This window comes from Giraffa tippelskirchi, chromosome 7, assembly GCF_054371585.1.
Source record: "Giraffa tippelskirchi isolate mGirTip1 chromosome 7, T2T-mGirTip1v1.2.pri, whole genome shotgun sequence".
In the NCBI taxonomy this organism is placed as follows: domain Eukaryota; kingdom Metazoa; phylum Chordata; class Mammalia; order Artiodactyla; family Giraffidae; genus Giraffa; species Giraffa tippelskirchi.
This window is the reverse complement of record NC_137281.1, coordinates 113753217-113776487: the sequence shown is the minus strand read 5'-3', so window position 1 is coordinate 113776487 and position 23271 is coordinate 113753217. Positions and strand designations below refer to the sequence as shown.

Here is a 23271-nt window from a genome sequence, read left to right as displayed (position 1 = left end):
TGATGTACTCTGCATATAAGTTAAATAAACAGGGTGACAATATGCAGCCTTGATGTACTCCTTTCCCGATTTGGAACCACTCTGTCGTTCCATGTCCAGTTCTAATTGTTGCTTCTTCACCTGCATACAGATTTCTCAGGAGGCAGGTAAGGTAGTCTGATATTACCATCTCTTTAAGAAATTTCCACAGTTTGTTGTTATCCACACAGTCAAAGGCTTTGGCATAGTCAATAAAGCAGAAATAGATGTTTTTCTTGAACTCTTTTGCTTTTTCAATGATCCAACAGATGTTGGCAATTTGATCTCTGGCTCCTCTGCCTTTTCTAAATCCAGCTTGAACATCTGGAAGTTCATGGTTCATGTATTGTTGAAGCCTGGCTTGGAGAATTTTGAGCATTACTTTACTAGTGTATGAGATGAGTGCAATTGTGCAGTAGTTTGAGCATTCTTTGGCATTGCCTTTCTTTGGGATTGGAATGAAAACTGACCTTTTCCAGTCCTGTGGCCACTGCCGGGTTTTCCCAATTTGCTGACATATTGAGTGCAGCACTTTCACAGCATCATCTTTGAGGATTTGAAATAGCTCAACTGGAATTCCATCACCTCCACTAGCTTTGTTCGTAGTGATGCTTCCTGAGGCCCACTTGACTTCACATTCCAGGATGTCTGGCTCTAGGTGAGTGATTACACCATCATAATTATCTGGGTCGTGAAGATCTTTTTTGTACAGTTCTGTGTTTTCTTGCCACCTCTTCTTAATATCTTCTGCTTCTGTTAGGTCCACACCAATTTGTCTAACTCAGTGAAACTAAGCCATGCTGTGTGAGGCCACCCAAGACAGACGGGTCATGGTGGAGAGTTCTGACAGAATGTGGTCCACTGGAGAAGGGAATGGCAAACCACCTCAGTATTCTTGCCTTGAGAACCCCAAGAACAGTATGAAAAGGCAAAAGGATAGGACACTGAAGGATGAACTCCTCAGGTTGGTAGGTGCCCAAAATGCTACTGGAGATCAGTGGAGAAATAACTCCAGAAAGAATGAAGGGATGGAGCCAAAGCAAAAACAACACCCTGTTGTGGATGTGACTCATGATAGAAGCAAGGTCCGATGCTGTAAAGAGCAATATTGCATAGGAACCTGGGATGTTAGGTCCATGAATCAAGGCAAATTGGAAGTGGTCAAACAGGAGATGGCAAGAGTGAACGTTGACCTTCTAGGAATCAGTGAACTAAGATGGACTGGAATGGGTGAATTTAACTCAGATGACCATTACACCTACTACTGTGGGCAGGAATCCCTTAGAAGAAATGGAGTAGCCATCATAGTCAACAAGAGTCCAAAATGCAGTACTTGGATGCAGTCTCAAAAACGACAGAATGATCTCTGTTCGTTTCCAAGGCAAACCATTCAACATCACAGTAATCCAAGTCTATGCCCCGACCAGTAACACTGAAGAAGCTGAAGTTGAACGGTTCTATGAAGACTTACCAGACCTCTTAGAACTAACACCCAAAAAAGATGTCCTTTTCATTATAGGGCACTGGAATGCAAAAGTAGGAAGTCAGGAAACACCTGGAGTAACAGGTAAATTTGGCCTTGGAGTACAGAATGAAGCAGGGCAAAGGCTAATAGAGTTTTGCCAAGAGAATGCACTGGTCATAGCAAACACCCTCTTCCAACAGCACAAGAGAAGACTCTACACATGGACATCACCAGATGGCCAACACCGAAATCAGATTGATTACATATTTTGCAGCCAAAGATGGAGAAGCTCTTGACTATATTAGTTTGGACTTTTGGTCATAAGAACACAAATCCAATTCAAATTAAGCAAAAAGGGGTATTTATTTACTCACATAACAGGAATGACCAAAATACAAGCTTCAGGGACAGTTGGATCTATGCCTATAATAAAAATACAGGGTCTATCAATTTTCTCTCTTTATCTCTCTCTTTTCCTTGCTTTCCCCCACTCCACGATGGTGCTTAAGAGTTCCATCACTCCTTAGCAGTATAGTGTTAGTCACTCAGTTGTGTCTGACTCTATGTGATATCATGGACTGTAGCCCTCCAGCTCCTCTGTCCATGAGATTCTCCAAGCAAGAATAGTGGAGTGGGTTGCCATTCCCTCTCCATGGGATTTTCCTGACCCAGGGATCAAACCAGGGTCTCCTGCCTTGCAGGCAGATTCTTTATGTCTGAGCCACCAGGGAAACCCCCATCACTCCTTAGAGCTTAAAATTCCAGAGAGATTATACTATTTATCACATGCCTTTGGCAGAAATTCCAGAAAGGACTCAGCTTGCCTAGGGACTCACCTCTGAATAAACAACCATGGCCAGGAGGATGGGCTTGCCAATTGGCATGTTTTAGGAAGCATGCCCACCCTTTGGGTGGGATCAACTCTACCCATAACTTGGTCTTCCCAGGTGGCACTAGTGGTAAAGAACCTGCCTGCCAATGCAGGAGACACAAGAGACATGGGTTCTATCCCTGGGTCAGAAACATTCCCCTGGAGGAGGACATGGCAACCTACTCCAGTATTCTTGCCTGGAAGATCCCATGGACAGAGGAGCCTGGGGTTGTCAAGTCCATGGAGTTGTAAAGAGTCGGACATGACTGAAGCACTTAGCATGCACATCTGCAGCTCTACCCAAACCTGACTGAGCAGCATTCACATGAGAGGGGCGAGTCCTCTTATGGGGAGATGTCAGCCTGACCACAGAGGACTGGCTGTGAATCACGAGGATGTGAGGGGAGGCAAGGATGACTCCTGCTTCCTCGGGGGCAAGCAGAACGACTTCTGTGTTCCTCACATACCCTTGACCACGCGCATTGGGCCCCTGCTCAAAGTTGTACTGTAGCAACTCATCTCCATGGCAGAGCTGGTGTGTGAGCATGGGGAAGATCCTGGATGACCTCACAGACTCAGCTGTTTGTAGAGCGATGGATTTTCAATTCATTCTTTCATACAATGGAGCCCTAATGCAACTTTCAAGCCTTGCTTCCTCCAGGGAAAGAAAATGGGTGAAATAAGTAAAATCAACCTTTTTATTGGCTTCTTCGGAAGTTCAGGGGCCTATTTTCAAGGCTGTGTAAAATACACACTTCAGTGATGCTCTAATCCATACCACAGTGATTCTCAGATTATAGTCCCCAGACTAGTAAACATCAACATCACCCAGGACCTTGCTAGAAATGCAAATTCTCAATCCCACCCCAGACCTACTAAGTCAGAAACTGGGTGTGGAGCCAACTGTCTATTTCAACAAGCCTTCGGGCGATTCTGGTGTGTGCTAAAGTTTGAGAATCAGTGCTCTGTACACGTGTTTGATTCAATTCACCAAGTTCAAAGGGACCACCTACTATAATAACTTCCCTGGTGGCTCAGACAGTAAAGAGTCTGCCTGCAGTGGGGGAGAGCAGGGTTCAATCCCTGGGTCAAGAAGATCCCCTGGAGAAGGAAATGGCAACCCACTCCAGTATTCTTGCCTGGAAAATCCCATGGGTGGAGTAGTTTGGCAGGCTACAGTCCATGGTGTCACAAAGAGTCGGACACGACTGAGTGACTTCACTTTCACTATAAAAACTAAGGCTTTATGTTACAGATTTATTGTTCAGTCTGAATTTAGAGGAATACAAATGTGAAACGGTTTTATATTATTCCCATTCCTGCTGTTGACCATGTGAAGTCATACTTTTTCATCCCTTAATAGCATCTTGAGTAGATTTCCTAACATTTGGTCAGTTCTATTATTAAGTCTTATTTTTTTTTTTTTTTTGTCTCACTTTATTCTAAAGCCTCAATCTCATCATCTGATTTTTTGACATTCTTCCTTTTTTCCTTTAGGAGCTAGATTCAGCAAGGAAGTGGGATTTGCAGTGGGGAGGGGATAGTTGTATTCTTTCTATCCTTTTCTCACTGGGGCAACATGGGGTGGGGTTGGGGAGCAGGCCTGGTGCTGAAGTTGCTCCCCATCCCTTTGAAGGGCCTACCCTCGCTGGGGAAGCTTAATGAGGTAACAGTGGGGGACACAAAGAGATTCTAAGTGCTCATTGGCTGTCTGGCCTTACCCAGGTCCAGTCTGGGCCCATCTGCCACTGGTGGCCTTGGCTTTGAGGATGTGTGTGTGGTTCTGAGGGTCCTGGCAGTGTGAGCCCAGCTGGTCTGTCACCAAGAAGGACAGCTAAGGCCCCCTTTGGCTTCTCCAGGGGTCCATGCCCCTCCCACTCTGTCCTCCCATACAGACCCTCAGAAACTGCCAGCATCTTCTTACTTACCCTCTGAGGGCCGAAGGGAACCGAGCTGAGGATCCCCCTCAGACACATCACATTCCAGGTGCTTCTCTCCCTTGGCTGAACTGCCTGTCTTCAGATAACTGAAGCAGGCATGATCTCTGTGTTCACAAAGAGACCCCAAAACTCTCCCCATCACTGTATGTCCACCACCAATGGGGCCAAGGGTCTCAACACCCTAGCAAGCAACTAGCCTGAGCAGTGTGACTACTGCTGCCTCCTAAAGGTCCTGCACCCTGTCACCTCCACACATGATTCTGACAGATGCCCCCAACTTGATCTTAAGGTGAGAGTCAAAGTGCGAGGGGAAGAAGTAAATTATCCTCCCACAAACTCCTACCTCCCTTCTCCCACCTATCTCCCTACATGGAGCCAGGGGAGGGCAGTAATGATGGTTGGGCCACTTCTTGGGAGCCCCAGAGTTAGGCAAAATCTGCCCTTAATTGCTGACTCTCTTTAGAGAATATGGGTTACTTAGCACCTGGTGTTTCCAGCAAGGTTCCAGTGCCAGTCCTGTTCACTGTCCTCTTTGCTATTTGCTATGTGTTTGCACAAGTATTGGGCTTCGCTGGTGGCTCAAAAGATAAAGAATCCGCCTACAATGCAAGAGACTTGGGTTTGATCCCTGGGTCGGGAAGATCTCCTGGAGAAGGAAATGGCTGCCCATTCCAGTATTTTTGTCTGGAGAATTCCAGGGACAGAGGAGCCTAGCAGGCTACAAATCACAGGTATTATCTGAGTTGACCACACAGTGATCCTGTGAGGCATTTAACCTAAAAGAACCCAGCTTCAGGGGTTAAGTCACAAGCCCAGTGTCACATGCCTGGTCACAACAGTGGAAGTGGAGCCAGCCCTGCAGCTCCTGGGCACCTGTCCTCTCCCTACTATTTCATGCAAATGCCTCAGCAACACTTGTTTTGCAGCTCTAAACAAACTCAAAGCAACTAAGCAGAAAAATTCTTGCTTTCAAAGCCACTGAGCAGCTGACAGTGGAGAGTTTAGGGCATGCTGTTTCCTTAGAAAAAATACTAATGTTTCACATCAGTGAGTACTAACGGTCATCTTCCCAGGCCAAGGCTGCATGACCCCAGGAAACCTCTAGTTGGCTTTAGTCAGCCAGCCCTTCCTGCTTTTCTGGGGTTAGGGAGGGGGCAGGGAAGGGGATGTAAGTTGGTACTTCCAAAGTAAAAAGCTAAGCAGCAGCTGACAGCACTGGCTGGCCAGACTCTATGCTCTGGCCTTATCGAACGAACACACAGCCCAGGTCATACAGGGTCAGGGTACCATCTGTCCTTCTGGATGGCCCTGTCCAAAATGACTCATCTCCTCACATGGTGGGTGGAGGTTCATGGTTAAACTCCTTGCAATGGCAGAGTGCATGGCAATTTTCTAATCAACAGATGTGTTGGAGCCCCTGCTACACACACAAGAGGCTCCTTTCATTCAAGTTTAAGTAAGTAAAGACTTAGGGTGAACATGAGACCCTCACATGCCCTTGTCTTGGGCACAACTTCCCCCAGGGCTGAGGTTCAGTGAGGAGTCACCCAGATGGGCTGGGATCATATTTCCCCACCAAAGATCAAAGCCCTTACCCTCGATAGAAGCAGTTATTTTATTTTTAAGAATTCTGTGAGATTATTGCTAAGCACAGCCATTATTTTAATATTAAATCATAAAACCTTAAATTATGTTAAGAACAACAGTAGTACTGAATCACTTTGATGTACAGTAAAGATAAACACAACATTATATATCAACTATGCTGCGAGAAAATAATTTAAAAAAAAAAAGAACAATAGTAAATACTCAAATTCCTCTGCTCCTAATTATTTTACTGTATTTTAATATTATCTCCGTTCTTAAGGTTATTGACATTTATGATGGAAATATTATATAATGATGTGCTAAACTGCATGTCTTCTCAATTCCTCATTAGTAACATCGCACTGGTAGCCAAAAAGAAGCCGTGATGGCTGTATTCACACATGGAAACTAGCAAACACTACATATGTGTTTTACATAAGTAAATACATAAAAACAAGATGAATATAATTAATCAGAGTTTGGTTAATTGTTTTGCTGACTATGTAGAGCAAAGGCCAGCAGACCTTTTCTGTTAGGGCCAGGTAGTAAATATTTTCCCCTTTGTAGGTAATGCAAGCTCTATTGCAACTACACAATTCTGCTATTGTAGCTTGAACACAGCTACAGACAATAAATGAATGAACATGGTTGTGTTCCAATAAAACTTTATTTATAAAAACAGGTGGGGGGCTGGATTTGACAGGCCATAAATTGCAGGCCCCTGGTCTAGACTTAAGAAAGGCAGGGAGAAAATGCTAGATTTAAATGTTAGATCTAAATGTTAGATAAAACTTAAAAGTATATTGTATCTGTCATTGTTCAAATTGTAAATAGCACTAAAAATTGAGGAAATGTTCTTCCAGGATTCTAAAACAACTATCTGATACAGTATCTGATATAGCAAAGAAGTAGCCTATGTCATTGCTGAATACCTGAAGTTCTGAAACAGGTCGTCATTGTTTCATTTTTGTCCTACTCCAAGTATGTGACAATATCAACTAACACTCCTATCTGAATTATCCATGTTCATCATTTGCAACCATGGGTTGGCTAGCAATACAAAAGCTCAGCAAAAATCAACAAGAACATTCTGTAAGAATCAAATGACTATATGAAGTTTACAATAAAGAGTATTGGATGTTTTACATTATATTATTTTCAAATTGTGTAATGAGTATCTTTGATGATAATAAATTATATAACAAATTATATATGTATATATATGCAGAATTTTTTTTTCCAGTGAGTTAGTTGTTAGATATTTCCCATCACAATACTGCCTAAGGGGCATTTACATAAAAGGAGATGTTACTGTCCAGAGTAGCACATGTGAAGGACCAGAGGCACAGTCCAGAGCCCAGGGAAGGGGAGGGGTATCAGGGATGGAGGAGCATTCAGGGCCCTCCAGGGTGTCCTGGAAGGCTTCATGGAAAATGTAGCACCCTAAAGAACTACAGGACTGAAAATGGATGGAGGGTGCCTACCTTTCATTCTATTGCATGAGCGAAAGAGCGGAGATTGGAATGCCCTGACCTGGTCAGGACTACCAAGAGAAGAGGGTCAGCACTGGGGAGCAGTGGGAGATGAAGTAGGCCCAGATATACTTAATGACATGGAAACATGCCATGAGGTTGAGCAGAAAAAAAGCAGGCTACAAAATCTGTGCACTTGTGTTAAGGGGAAAAAAAACATTTGAAGAAAATGCACTTAATGCAAATAGCTCTGGGTGACAGGATTATAGCTGATTTTGTTCTTATGCTTCTTAACACTTTTCTGTACCCTCCTACTCTTCTGAAGTGGTGTGTATTGCTTTGATAATCATGAGGAAAAAATGAGGTTTCCAGGTAGGAAGCTCAAGAAGCAGGCAGCCCTCCAGCACTGAGATAAACCTGAAGCCCCAGCATGGAGAGGGCACATTTGCCCTGACGCAGCCCAGAGGTCCCTGGAGGGAGGTGCTGGGGAGGGGTGCAGTAGAGCCTTGGAGCAATCCCCCTCTCCTGGGAAGACTGCAGGAGCATAAGCATCACAACCACGGATTCCCCCCACCCCTTGCTCCCACTCCACCCCACCCCACACACCCCCACCCCACATACGCCCACAGTCCCCCCACACCCCGGCTCCATGAGCCTGAAGTACTGCTGTCCACGCAGGGGATCTACCCCCACCTCTTAGCCTCAGAGGAATGTCTTCTTTCTCTTTTCTGCCCCAAGCACTAGTTTGCAAAGTTTTCCCCTCCATGCTCACAAAAGCAGAACAAATTGAAAAAAACAAGAGATCCTCTGTTTTTTTTAGGGCTTCACCATTGCAGTTTTCCCAACTGAAGGATACATTTTTTTTTTTTTAAGTACACCAGATTCATAAAATTGGAAAATTAGAAGGGATCCTGGAGAACATCTAGCTCAACTCACTTACTTTACTAATAAGGAAACAGAAACTAAGGAGGTCAAGTGGCATACCCAAGGGCACAGAGCTAGGTGGAAACTAGTCTCCAGCAGAGGTGACACCCAGGCGGGACACCTCTTTTCTCAGCATCTGAGTCCTATCAAAGGAGCCCAGAGGCTCATCACCAGATGCGCTGAGCAGCCATGGGCTTCAGAGTATGGCCAATTCTAATCCCTTTTCAAGCTTACCCATGGATAGCAGGAATGCCTACAAGGCACTCAGAGTTTTTTTGTTTTGTTTTGTTTTAATTTCTATTGGAATATAGCTGCTTCACAACGCTGTGTTAGTTTCTGCTGTACTCAAAGTAAATCAGTTATGCATATATATATATATCCCCTCTTTTTTAGATTTCCTTCCCATTTAGGTCACCAGAGAGCACTGAGTAGAGTCCCCTGTGTTACACAGTAGGTCCTCAGGTTCTCAGTTATTTTATGCATAGTATCATTAGTGTATATATGTCAATCCCAATCTCCCAATTTATCCCACCCCCTTTCCCCCCTTGCTATCCAAAAATTTGTTCTCTAGGTCTGTGTCTCTATTTCTGCTTTGCAAATAAGCTCGTATGTACCATTTTTCTAGATTCCACATACAAGCAATATTACAGGGTATTTGAACACAACACAACCTAGAGGAGCTCCTCAGTGCACTGAACTGTCCCCTCCCCACACATGGCAGATGAGACCATCGAAGCTGTCTTCTCCATAAGGCCTTTCCTTGACTAAGGCCTTGTTATTTTGTGATCAGTCACCTTATTGTTATTATCTTTACTTACCAAACTAGCCAGATAATTTTGTTTGGTAATGAAAGGGTCTTAACATACTGGCTTGGTCATTTTCTCCACATAAATTTGGCCAAACTGCACATAAGATGGGGATTTTATCTTGCACCTAAACACCTATCTGCCTTTCCTCTCATTCCTGGACAAAAGCCCATGTCTCCAACCTGCCACTGATGTTGGTTCTTTGGGTATTGTCTTCACATCTCTCTGTGTACATGCCATGTTGTTACTCTTAAATTATACACTACTAGAGCACAGGGAACTTATAAGCTTATGCTTTTTCTGATCAGGAGCATCTGTAGCTGGAGGATTAAGAAATACATTTTCATGAGCTAGATAATAACAAAAATTAAATGGCAAAAGTCCTTGCTGTTCCCAGTAGCTGGAGAGCTTTAAAAAAAATAATAATCACCTATTTCAGATTTTTAATACTACAGAGACAGGGAAAATTCTGGAGAAAAACTTGTGCCTATATATCTCATGCCATGCCTCTTAAAAGAAGAATAAAATTTTAAATGGGATTGTCAGGAAGAACTAAGTCAATGTGAAGTTCAAACACTGACCTTTCAAGTTTGGAAATGGACTTCTCTGGGCAAGACAGACGTTTGCTTTCGTTAAAACAACAGCTGAAGCTCTCTCATCACATCCTCCTCTTGGTGTGATTAAAGCATAACCCAGGCTAATGAAAGAAAACAACGAGAACCACTCTGACTGTCCTTTGTATTAGTATATACACTAATTCGTGTGTATGTTGTTTCATATAGCAGAGAGATTTTCCTCATCCCAGGCTCTTTCCTCCAAGTCATAACATATGGAATGACATCTTCCAAAGAATAAGCCAAATGTGAGGTTTTTCCACCTAGTCTAAACCCTCTGTCTTAGATGCTTTCAGCTTTTAGACTAGCTTTCCATCAGAGCAAAAACTCAGAAACCAAAGATTCCCTGTTTCCAAGCTCTTCCCAGTAGAATCTGGGTCACACTTATGTCCCAGAATTACACACAGAGGACCATCCTGTCCCTTGTCTTTCACCCCAGTGACTCAATAGAATGAGGAATAAAGGAGGTTCCAGCACCTTCTGAAAGGGGCCCCATGTCAACCATCTCCCTGGTCTTTAGGAGATGGATTAAGTTATGCATTAGCTCAACCCCAATGCCTGCTATCAGTAATATCACTCAGATCCTTACATTCATGCTGTATTATTTTTAAGAGGAAAGATAATAGATTATAGAATGTTGGAAAGGCTATAAATTTCCCTTTGGTTATGAATGCAAAATGTTCTAAAAGGAGGGATGGGAGGATCGCTTCATATTTTTCAGGTGAGATATGTATTTTCTCGTTTTGTTGGCAAAAAAAAAAGCTTTTGATCACTAAAAGCTAATGGCCTAGTGGACATGAGGTGAGGCAGGTCCCTCTCAGCACAAGAAGACTACTGGCAAACTTTGTCACACTCTAGAGGCCGACCTTTGACCTATCCTAGTGAGCAGGAAGTGACACAGAAAGTGTCTTCCTGGACCCTGATTTGGATGATGCCCACTGAGGAGGCAAGTATTTCCTGGTGAGGTTGCATTTTTGTCCTTCACTAAGTTTCAGTAAAGCCACCTTCTCAAAGCTTTTAGAGAACTGGCTTCATTGTTTTTTCCCCTTTGAGGGCCTCTTTTAGAGATTTAACAATAAATACATGCACACATTAAACCAAATAAAAGATAAAAAGACATAACAAGTCCTAGGCATGGTCCACATTTTTCAGGAAAAAAGCAGTTTCTGCAGGAAGTCCCACCCATTCCTAAAAAATGGAAAAAATAAACATGGAGAGTCCACCAGCAAACAGGTGTTTCATATCCCCTCAAGTCAGATAAATAGATCTTTTATTTATGAGAAAACAAATAAACATTCCCCCAAATTGGGCTTGGCCCATTTCAAGGTAGGAAACTGGCCTGCGTTCTGTACACTGAGTTCTGGCCGCGTCTACAGACGTCACAGGAAGGAACTGGAAAACCCACCCCTTTCCCAAGGGTGTCTGAACTGGCCGAATTTCTTCTCCATTTACTCACTGGGGAGGGACGGAGTTATTGTGGGGCCTCGCAGGTCCCGTGTAAGCAGCATGCTTTCTCCCTGTCTTTTAGGTCCCCGGCAGCCCTGGACAGGTTCCTCTAAGATCAGAACAACAGCCAGGCATAGGCTCTCCCTTTTTCCTAAGAAGAGTTTCGTCCTGAGGACTCCCTTGCAAGGGCATGTAGGTCCTTCCTCTCGCTTCCAGGCTCACCAATAGGTATCCGAGTGCAGTCCCTTGAGGCCTGCTCCCAGAAGTCTATCCAGCTCCTAATGAGCACCACTTGAAGTGTTAGTCGCTCAGTCATATCTGGTTCTTTGCAACCCCATGTTCTGTAGCCCCCCAAGCTCCTCTCTCCATGGAATTCTCCAGGCAAGAATACTGGTATGGGTTGCCATTCCCTTCTCCAGGGGATCTTCCTGACCCAGCGATCACGTGGGTCTCCGGCATGGCAGGCAGTTTCTTTACCATTTTATCTACCAGGGAAGCCCAGAAGTCTGCTCTGGGAGTCTTTCCAACTCCTAATGAGCACCACTTAACTGGCTCTACAATAGCTGAAGACACTCAGCTCCCAGGACCTTGGCCCACAAACACCTGGCTTCTGTCTCTAAGGACACTGAAAATTGCAAACTCAAAGTGACCGACAGCTGACTACATCAGATTTATTTTCTGCCTTGTCTCTGTTTCTCTCAGGGAGGGTCTGGAGAAGCTGTGGAGCTGAGAAATAATAGGGTCCAGACTAGGGAGCTGGGGAAAACAGGACCATCTGACAGAAGGAAGGAGTCAGACAAAGAATAGGAGGACCAAGCACCAAAAGGCTTGGAGAACGGCCATCTCATTTAGCCTCTGGGGCCTTGCTTTTCTCACCTGTAAAAGGGCAATGGGCCAGATGGGTGCTTCTCTGAAACACGGAGCATCAAAGCTTTTAAACAAAGGAGTGACTGCAGCATAATGCTTAAGGGAGCTGTGTTTGGGGCTGGTGCACAGGCTGTTTATTTCACATTTCCTGTTTATCCTAAAAGCTTTTTGAGTTAGGATAAGAGTTTATCCTAAACTCTTAAAGAGTTGCTATCACTGGTCCACTTTCTACATAATCTATAATCCATTCCATTGGTTCATACACACATATGCACATACACACACATTCACAATCACCCCCACACACACACACATTTCTTCCCTGAGTGGATCCCAGACCAACACCAAAGAAAGAAATATCCCTCCCTGTTCTGTCCCCACTCAGACAAATCAATTCTAAGCACAAGAAGAGAGAGCACAGGCCGTGTAGGAATGGGCCAGATGAACCCAAGCCCGTGCTTTACCCTGCTCTGTGGAGCAGGGTAATCACCAATTTGGTCTTCTCACCTGCCTGGCAGCTCTTGGCTTCCCCTCCTATGTGAGAGGGGCACAACCTGGCTCAGAGGCCTCCCACATTATTCTCCCCTCCCAGGCAGTCAGAAGGGAGCCCACTGGCTAAGCTCTGGCCTCTGCAGGCCCAGGCAGAGGGACTGGGCACAGAACCACTTCAAGGACCAAGCTCTGCTCCTCTGCCAGGCCCTGCCTGCCAAGACAGGTCCGTGGAGTCATTCATGGTACTCAGCACTTGCGCAGCTCTTCAATTATTCCTATGTTACTCAGTAGCCTCAGAACACTGCAGGAGAATCCAAAAAGTTGATTCCAAGCCCTCCCTCCCAGCAGGGACTCTACTGGAGCAGCCCTGGGTTATGGAGGATGGAAACCAGGGACCATTTGTCCCCCAGGGATAGATGAGACCCACTGTGGCAAAGGGCCTCCCTGTCTGCCTGTTTTGTTCTAATCTTCTATGGATGGCTGAGATGGGAGGGAAATCCCTCATCATTTACTACAGGTCCTACAGCCGCTAGCTCAGCACAAAGAAGGTGGGTGGAGCCGGAGTTTGAGTGCCAGCGCCAGTGTGCTCCATGACTGGGGAGAGGGGCTTAGTCCCTCTGAACACTGGTCTCTAGTCCCTGTCCTGCCTCCTCAGTGGTGAGGACGAATCACATATGTGAGTGGACTCTGAAGTATTAAGAGGCATGTCCATGTGACTCAGTGGGTCACAGAAAGCTGTCTGCGCTCTCCCTACAACCAGACAGTTTGGGGAGAGGGACAGAAGCCAGATCCTGGCTCCAAAGAGCTTGTTCCTCTCTACTGCTTGCCAACGAGGTAACCAGGGAAGACAGAGAGCAAAGGACAGACCCCCAGACTAAGGTCCCCCGGGGCCCTGAGCAGGTGTCACCACTGGGTCAGGAGAGAAAGTGTCAAGTATGTTGGGTCAACACCTCCTCACAAGCCAAACAAGCAAAGCCAGAAGATCGAGAGCGCGCAACCCCCGAGACTCCTGGTTTTTAAATATATGTCTGAGCAGGCCCTGCGCTAGTCTGTTCTACGTGTGTGAGAGAAGACAGAAAAGTAAGGAAAGTTGATAATTACAGTTCCTAACCCACGAGAGCATGGCAGAAACTCGTCTAGAGACATCACCCCTCACCCACACCACACTCCTTTACATCTCTGATTATTATACACACGAACACACCTCCCAGTGTCCTTTACCCTTTCTCTCAGGATGCACAGAGACCTGTGTCAGGCCTGGTCTTCCTGGAGAGGCAGGCAGACCACCCTCCCCAGCCTCATTACACTATTTGACCGGAAGATGAGTTTAAAGCAGGCAAGCAAGCAACCAACCAACCTGCAAACACTAACCTTTTTCTGCCTTACTGTTTCCTCTCTCCATCCCTTCTCCCCTTACTCCTTCATGACACACTCATGGTGAGCTCACCCCACTTTGCTCCTCAGAGCTTATTTCTGTCAGGCCTCATCCCTTTGCTCAGGTCTGACTCAAGCCTCCCCTCCCCCATGGAGGCTTCTGACACTCCCTCTTCTCTGAATACTGGGCTACTTGCAGCTAACATATTGTTTTTTTAATTAATTTTTATTGGAGTATAGTTGCTTTACAATGCTGTGTTAGTTTCTACTATACAGCAAAGTGAATCAGCTATATGCATACATATATCCCCTCTTTTTTGGATTTCCTTCCCATTTAGGTCACCACAGAGCACTAAGGAGAGTTCCCTGTGCTTTATAGTAGGTTCTTATAGTTATTTATTTTATACACAGAATCAATAGTCAGCTATGTGTTTTGAACACTTACCATGCCAGGCATCATTGTGCTAAACCCTATGAATGAATTTTTATTTCATTTTCCCTATAATCCTATGATCTTTATTCATCAGATGATGCAGCTAAGGCTCCAAAGATTACATAACTCACTCAGGTTCACACAGCTAATAACTGGCAGAGCTGGGATTCAAGACCAAGGGTCCTAACTCTAAGCCAGTGTGGCCAAGTGCAAAGAGAAGAGAGTGGCTCTCCAGTCCACAGACCAGAGTTTGAACTCAAGCTCCAATACTGACAACCTTGGGGAAGTCTCAACACTCTCTGAGAATGGGTCTCTTCATATAACTGCACCAGCTGTGGTTAGTGTGAAAGGAGCTCTCCCAATAAAGGCCACGCCCCTGCCCTGGTCTGTCCCATTGCTATAACACTCCTTCTAATGCCTTGTTCACTCTGACCAATCATCTCACAGGCAGACTGGGTGACCAGGCCTGTCTATGGCCATCACACCCTGAACGTGCCCAATCTGATCTGATCTCGGAAGCTAAGCAGGGTCAGGTCTGGTTAGCACTCGGATGGCAGGGAGATCAGTCCCTTCAGTGGGACACCAAGGTTTATGCTCTGGGTTCCTACAATCTACATAGCTACTCCAAGGGAAAGTTCCATAAATGTTTAAATTGGTTAATCGAAGTCTTTAGAAGGATGCTTCATCAAAAACATTCTTGCCCCTGTAGGAGTCTATAACCCAGACCAAGTCAAGCTTTCAGAATCTGCTCTGCTTGCTCCTGCGTGCTCTCCCCCTCCCCTACAGCCCCTTCTTGCTGTGACGTATCCACAACGTGACAGCCCAGGCGGACTCCAGCTTCCTGCCCACTGCTCACCTTCCAGCTACAGAACCCACCCTCTTGTCCCAACTTGTCTCCTCCATCTGAGCCTCTGCAACCAGCCTGGGCCAGCCATGCTCCTCCTCTCACCAGGAAAGAGAGAAAAACACTTCAGGTCTCCTCTCTATGAGACTAAGCACATATTTGTCTTATCCAGTCCTATCTCTCCAGCCTCTCTCCTGCTCTCTTCCTCAGCAGCCCAGCCTTGGGTACTTACCACCTTTTGCAGTTTCCCATCCAATCCCTTAGGACTCTCGACTGTTGTGCTCTTCTGGGGGAAGAAAACATCAAATAAAGGTACTCATTATTTTTGAACATTTGACTTCACAATACATCTTGCATGACTCTCAAATATTGAGGTCAATACACAAAAAATCATTTAAATTGCCTGATATTAAACACTCTGACCCAGAGAAGAAAAAGCTTCTTGAATGATAGTTACATTGATACAAGAGATACAATGACGGGTTTCCAAGATGAAAGTAAATGGATCAGAAAATAGAACAGTAGAGAAAACAGATGAAAGGCAAATAACCCTATTTGAAATCCAAAGCTTTCATTTTGGGGGAAAATATTGCCAAAAGCACTATTTTGTGTTAAACAGATCATGATGAAAGGAACACACACTTGCCACCTTCTCAAGCTTTTATCCCCCAATATACATGTCCCTTTCTGTCTTTAAGTACCATGGCCTTTGTTGTGACTATTTCCTAGACTGTGATGTTGGCAGTGTAAGTACTGTGGGCACCTGTGGTTAGGCAGTGCCACCTGAGTGACAGAGCCAGGCTCATCAGACCCCAGCTTCCGGGTTAGCTGAGCCAAATACCAGACTGCTCTCCCCTACACCGAGAGCTCAACACGCTTTTCAGTAAAAGAGCACATAGTGACAAATACTTACCTAGTACAAAGAAAGCATTTTATTTAGAGTAAGATTTAAAGACATATGAGCATAAAGCCTCTGAACCACAGTTCTTTCATTGCTGTTTATCACAGCCTAAGCCAGTCTTTGAGCATCTCAGGTTTGAGCAGAATGCAATTTTCTTTCTTTTTTTTTTTTTTAATATTTATTCATTTATCTATTTATTTATTTGGCTGTATTAGGTCTTAGTTGCAGTACGTGGGATCTTCATTGCAGCTGGTGGGCTCTTCTCTAGTTGCAGCTCAAGGGCTCTAGAGCTCAGGCTCAGTAGTTGAGGTACACAGGCTTAGTTGCCCCATGACATGTGGGATCTTAGTTCCTCGACCAGGCATCAAACCACTTCCTCTGCATTGGAAGGCGGATTCTTAACCACTGGTTGCTGCTCAGTTTCTAAGTCATATTTGACTCTTTGTGACCCCATGAATTGTAGCAGGCCAGGCTTCCCTGGCCTTCACTGTCTCCTGGGATTTTTGCTGAAACTCATGTCCATTGAGTCGGTGATGCTACAGGCTCTATGGTAGGGCTAATGATGACCTCCTCCAAGTGGACTTATGCCAATATGCCACACCTCCCAGGACTGCTGCTGCCAATGCCCCTGTCCTCACAGCAGACCACTACTAACCCATGTGTCCACAGGAGACCCTCAGACACTCACAGGCAGGTCTGGCTCAGTCTCCTGTGGGGTCACTGCTCTTTTGCCCTGGGTCCTGGTGCATACAAGGTTGTGTTTGTGCCCTCCTAGAGTCTCTGGCAAGTATGGGGTTTGATTTTAATGTGACTGCACCCCTCCTACCGTCTCACTGAGGTTTCTCCTTTGTCCTTGGACACGGGGAATCTTTTTCTGGTAGGTTCCAACATCCTCCTGTCAATGGATGTTCAGAAGCTAGTTGCAATTTTAGTGTTATAGCAGAAGATGAGTGCATGTCCTTCTTCTCCACCATCTTTAAAATACATGTAACCAGTGGACCACCAAGGAAGTCCCAAAATGCAATTTCCTAACTCACTTCAATCTTCTTGGAGTTTGTCCTAGAACTTTCAGTGACATCACCAGGCATCAAAACAGTGGGGTCTTTCTTGTACTTTACCTTTAAAGTGCAAATAAAGAATAGTACTGTTACTGGTTTGCTCTAGAGTAAATAAAAGCCCTATTATTTCAGCCCTATCACATCTCTGGACCTTTGGAGTTTCTATATCTCATCACTTCAGAGACCAGAAGATTCTTGGTCATACATGGCCCCCATGTGCCCATGTCACGCCTGTCCTTCCCGTCAGAAGAGGTCAACCTGCCTCACTTCACTGCCTCCCTAACCTCGACTCTTTGCCCTGTGGAGCGGGATGTGCTTACTGATTGACTAGGTGGCACCAGTGGTAAAGAACTCACCTCCAATGCAAAAGGTATAACAGACATGGGTTTGATCCCTGGGTCAGGAGGATCTCCAGGAGGACATGGCTCCTCCACTCTAGTATTCTTGCCTGGAGAATCCCATGGACAGAGGAGTTTGGCAGACTACAGTCTATAGGGTTGCAAAGAATTGGACATGACTGAAACAACTTAGCAGGCACGCACAATTGATACTTATTTGTTCCAATGGTTTTCACACTGGCTTCTGACATAGCCTGCTCTTACATAGTCCTAATGAAGAGTTAAGGTTTTAAAAATTACATTTGGAAAAAATTCTGTGAAATTCCACAAGAAAATAGGAAAAGTTTCAAACATGAAATTAAAGTGATTGAATAAATAAAGATAATAGGAAATTACTGAACGCAGTGCTGGGTTTGACAGAAGAGATAAAGACCAAATGTCCAACTGAGAGCAGAGCTGAGGTATGAGTCCAGGTCTCTATGGTGGAGTTCAAAGATGATACAGTGAGCTGGAGGGAGCCAATGAAGAGCTTGAGTCAGACATTCATGTGCCTGGGAAATCAGCTACAGCAGGAAGAATCAGACAAGTGTTAGGAGTCAAAAGCAGGAAGTAAGAGTCACAGAGGTCGATCATCACCAATAACACATCCTAAAGCGCCAAGCTCTCTGTCCTCTGTCATCTACTCTATGTTTGTGGTCAAACCAGGTACATATAAGTACACGTGAAACTAGAGAGAGAACCATAGCCCTGATGTCAGCTGCTTCTAATTAACACAGGGGGCAAGGAGTTAGATGTTCTGTTGTTTAATCTAGAAATCCTCTGAAGTTCTATCAAGCCCCATCTCCTGATGGTTAAATGCCAGTTTCAAAATAGGGAGATTTACTCTCAAAACCAACAGATGTTTGGGCTGTCATCATTATGCTTGTTTTAAAGTCATTTGCGATTTCACTGTGAAGTCCTGCCTGTATGATTTATTAGAAATCACTTATATAAGATTGTTTGGAAAATCATACTAGTCATGAGGTATCTATCTGTCTCAATGATTTGTCTTTTTACAGCAATGCAATCTGGCATTCTGTTAGAGCATTTGGTCAACTTTCCATCTCATCAAACTAAAAATGTTCTAGAAATCTCCCACACTTTTTAAGGTGGCCTTAATCAGATACCTTAGTTTCATGAAAGGTAAGACTAATGTTTTCCATCTTACATACAATGCATTCTCTAATTAGTTAGGGGGTTAGCCACTTAGCTCTCTGGACCTCAGTTTCTCACATATAAAATTAATCAATAAACTATATTGCCATGGCTCCTAAGTTCTAAGGTTCTAGTTATTTTAAGTACTTTGTTAGCTATCTTGACCAAACTCTCATCACAGGAGAAAAACAGGCTGCAAAGACCAAAATTCTTCTCTGGTTTATACTGTCAGGGAGAAAGAAATTTTCCTATCCTTTTAGGTTCTTCTGGCTAGTCTAAGAATTAAATTGACAGGAGATACATTAACAGAAGAAAATCAAATGAAAGTTTAATAATGTGTACATTGTAGAGACCCAAGAAAACAGAATAACTCACCAAAATAGCTAAAGTCCTCACTTTGAAAACTGTCTTTAATCAAAGACAAAAATGTATGTTGCATTTAGTGGTTTGGGACTTCAAAGGACAAGAAAGCAATTCACTTGAAAATGGAAAAGCAAATGTCTGGTAAATAAATGTTTGCTGGGACACCACAGAGACAATGGGTGGAGTGGACTCTGGTCTGTAAGCCCTGCTGAGTTTCCCCCATCACACTTAGCCAGATCTCTGGTGTTAGCTCTATTTCAGGAATAGGTTCTCTATCTAAATTCTTTTAGGCAGTTAGGGAGAAAGTTCAAGTTTATTCCTGAGACTTTGGGCATTGATTGTTTTCAGCTCAAAATAATCTGCCTGCCAGATTTCTGGGGGTGGAAAATTTTGCTCCCCTACAATACCCATTAGGTCAGAGCCAACCAGTTCATCTGTTGTTTGGGTTACTTACTGCTAAACACATCATGATCTTGTCTACATCCAAGGTCATCTTCTATTTTTCTGCCCATTCACATGGCCCTATTTCATCATTACCAGAGGCTGAGCATCTTAACTCCTAAGATGCATATGGATTCTTGCTTCTCTTACCAGATCAAATAAAACTCTTATAATTGTTGCAATTACTGAGTAAGGTCATTTTTCATAGCTCTTCGTACAGAAAATGATCCCAATTTTTGTGATGCTTTTATTCCAATGAATAACAATTACAGATTTCAAAGCACTTTTTAGGCATCCTTTGCCTTATCAGACCCCTCACATAATCCCATTTCATTTTTATCACAAAGTAGTTTAGGTTTCCCTGGTGGTTCCAAGGTAAAGAATCTGCCTGCAATGAAGGAGACATAGATTCAATCCCTGGGTCAGGAAGATCCCCTGGAGAAGGACACGGCAACTCACTCCAGTATTCTTGCCTGGGAAATCCCATGGACAGAGAAGCCTGGTGGGCTACACTCCAAAGGTTCACAAAGAGTTGGACATGACTTAGCAACTCAACAACAAGTTTGTTACACAACATTCCTGTGAAAAGTCAGAGTGTAAGTCGCTCAGTTGTGCCCTACTCTGCAACCCCATGGATTGTAGACCACCAGGCTCCTCTGTCCGTGGAAATCTCTATGTGTAAATGACACAACATTCCTACCCATGTGTAAAAGTTATAACAAGTTTTCTTCTAATAAACTTTAGCATGAAATGTTATCAAACTTTTTCTGATAATCAATTTTTTTTTCATTCATTGTACCCCTACCCAAACAACTGCTTACCTGGGGAAAGAAATCTGGTAGACCCATGAAGCACGGATCCAGCTTCCAGGTCACCCCTGGATCTAAGAGCTGCAATGATCTTTGGGGATCACCTGTCCCACTCATCCAGCCCTGAACATGGGGTCTTGTTCCCAGTGACCCAAAGACACTCATCTCTCCAGGGCTTCCTGGTTCGAGGTGCAGAACCTTTATTATAGGCTCCTTATCTCTGCATCCCCTGAGTAGCACCTCAGTTCACAGTTTTGCACATATTGGGTCCCACTGGATGACTTTTCCTGATGTCTCTTATAAGCATTTTTTTCTTGCTTCAAAGAGCCCTTTCCCCAAGATGGCTGCTTTGACTTAATGAATTGGTGCCAGCCTTTGTGATCTGCTGCCAGGTTTCCAGGAGGCAGCTTTCCTGGGCTTCAGTCAGCCTGTTACAGAGGCCTCTGGTCTTCCTGCCGGCTGTTTGTTCTGCTCTTTTTTCCTCCTAATTAATGCCTACGTCTTATCTGAGTGGCCCATTCTCAAACAGAGTTACTGTGTGATTGATGTGTTTTGTTGTGTTTTCTCTTGGAACCCCTCCCGATCTGCCCAGACTTGAATTAATTGGGGTTTGCTCACTGTTGCAGAGTGATTCGCCCACCAGGTATCCCTTACATCAAGCCCTTCTCACCACTCAGAAAAACCACAGCTAGATACTGCTTGGCAGGTCTTAGTGCGCACAGGGTTTCCAACTGAGAGTCAAGCATAGCTCAGTGGTTGAGAGCTTGAACTCTGAGGTTGGCCAGAACAGCCTCCGACTCAACGCTCCTAACAAGGTATTGAAGCTGCCTAAACTTCAGTCTCTGAGCCTATAAGAATAAGAGGACCTACTTCATAGAAATGTTGAGAAAAATAATCAAAATCATGCATGGAGAACGTTCAGTATCTGGTAAATTCCAAATGAAATGTATTACTGATTATCCCACTCAAACCATGGAGATAGGTAAATAGTTCATCTTACCCTCAGATAAAGGACATAAACACTGAGCTCAGAGAGGGCACATGCTCACCCTAGGCCACACAGTCTGTGCATGAGTCATGGCAAAGCCAGGACCTGAATCCAGGTCCTCTACTTCCTAGACTCACACTCTTTTCCACTTCACCAGCAGCACCTCTCAGGGCCAAGACCTGTGTCCTCTACAACAGTGGTTCCCAAAGTGTGGTCCCCAGACCCATCACATCAGCATCACCTGGGAACATGTCAGATGTGTCGGTTTGGGGGTCCCAGACCTAACGAATCAGAAGCTCTTAGGATGAGGCCCAGTAATAGAGGCTTTAGCAAGGCCTCCAGGGAACTCACGCACACTCAAATTTGAGAACCACTGCTTTGGAATAATAATGTCTCTCTTAATCTAACTCCTGAGATGGGTGGTCCATAAATACCAATGTGATTCCCAGCTTGAGTTACCCTTTCCAGCTCTATGATATTATCCTCGCCAGGAATTTGTGGTTAATACCTACTGACAATGTTCAACTGTGTTGTGGTTCTCACGTCTGGACAAACATTAAAATCACTTAGGGAACTTTTAAAATAACACAAAGGCCCACTGCAGAGCAGTTCAGCCTAGATTGAGAATCCCAGCAAACGAGCTGCCCTGTACAGACCCCATGGAACTGTGCTGGGCTTGGGACATTAAAGCCACATTAAAGCTTGTGTGCTTTACAATCCACCTTCATTAAATTGGTTTCTTTCCTTCCTGTGAACCTTTGTTCCTCTGCCTGGTCAAGCCCTACACCTTGCACCCACTTATTTGCACAGCTGCTGGAATTCACACAGAGGTGTTGACTTAGTATATCTCAGCTGTGCTGCCCCTGTCCACACCCAGGGCTGTCCTGCTTGATCCAAAAGGTCATGACAACGTATGATAAACATTAAGCATTGACTCACTATTGTTCCTATTTTTCTTCTAATAACTTAGAAAGGATCAGAGAAAATTGTTTTATGATCACATTGGAGTATTAAGGATTCTAAGCTCATTTCCAGGCCAACCAGAGTCACAACCATATACACAGTCATCTTTACTAAGAGCACAGTGTAAGTCTTTTTGACCTTCTCATTGGACAGGAGCATCTGGTTTGGGCCCAAGGCTATAGTGAGGGCTTCTCTTCCAAAACTCTATGGATTGAAAATCAGTTGCTTTCTAAAAGGGCCAGCTGTATTGCCCACATGGCTCAGATAAGGAGGCTGAGCAGCTTGGGGTTGCATCACTCACTGCAGGAGGCCTGACCACTGTCTTTACAGCCCAGAGCAGAGAAAAATGCTAGTCTTTACAGGAGTCCCTCCATAGAAGTGACCCACCCACTAGTAAATTTCTAGTTATTGTCATAGAAGTGGATTCTAGTTATTAATGAATAAGGCTTCTGGAGAAGAAAAAAAAAAGAATAGGGGAAAAGGCAGATACTCCCTTCCCAGCACATCCCAAGGAGAATCAAGGAGTTGGTGGACATTGAACACTGTACAGACCAACAAGAAGAGGTTTTCTCTACCTACAGCAGAGGCAGGCTATATGAGGCCAAAGCCCCATATTGTTGGAGATAGGGAGAAAAGGCTCACTTTAAGAAAAAGAAAACAAAATTATAAATATAAAATTAGACATGAAAGTAAAAGACACCTTGTAAGTGAGAGCCTAAGCTTAAAATTCATTTGCTGAGACTTCCCTGGTGGTCCAGTGGCTAAGACTCTAAGTCCCCAGTGCAGGGGGCCCAGGTTCAATCCCTGGGCAAGGAACTAGATCCCACATGTCGCAATTCAGAATTCACCTGCTGCAAGCTAGAGATCCCGCATGTCGCAGCTAAAAAATGATCCCATGTGCCACAACTAAGACTGAGCACAGCCAAACAATTTTTTTTTAAGTTTCATTTGCTGCAGAGTAAATTCACCTCTACCTAGACTTTATTTTTTAAATTGCTCTGGACTTTTTAAATCACAAAAGTGATTGAGAGCACTCAAACAATGGAGTTTATGCCAGTTACAT

The 23271-nt window shown here is 44.4% G+C and overlaps 1 protein-coding gene and 1 long non-coding RNA gene across 4 annotated transcripts in view; one reads left to right on the top strand and one right to left on the bottom strand.

The window, feature by feature from the left end:
* LOC145513504 (uncharacterized) overlaps positions 1 to 23271 on the bottom strand; it is a 251480-nt gene that overhangs the window by 109803 nt on the left and 118406 nt on the right. The window contains exons 3-4 of one of the 2 annotated variants that reach the window (XR_014059451.1): positions 15386 to 15439; positions 9665 to 9780 (exon numbers count right to left, since the gene is read on the bottom strand). This is a non-coding gene — a long non-coding RNA (uncharacterized LOC145513504). The remainder of the gene's footprint in view (positions 1 to 9664; positions 9781 to 15385; positions 15440 to 23271) is intronic. The other variant, XR_014059450.1, reaches the window with a different exon arrangement.
* Positions 1 to 23271, top strand: part of LIPC (lipase C, hepatic type) — a 180914-nt gene that overhangs the window by 44983 nt on the left and 112660 nt on the right. The gene's annotated exons all lie outside the window — the stretch shown is intronic.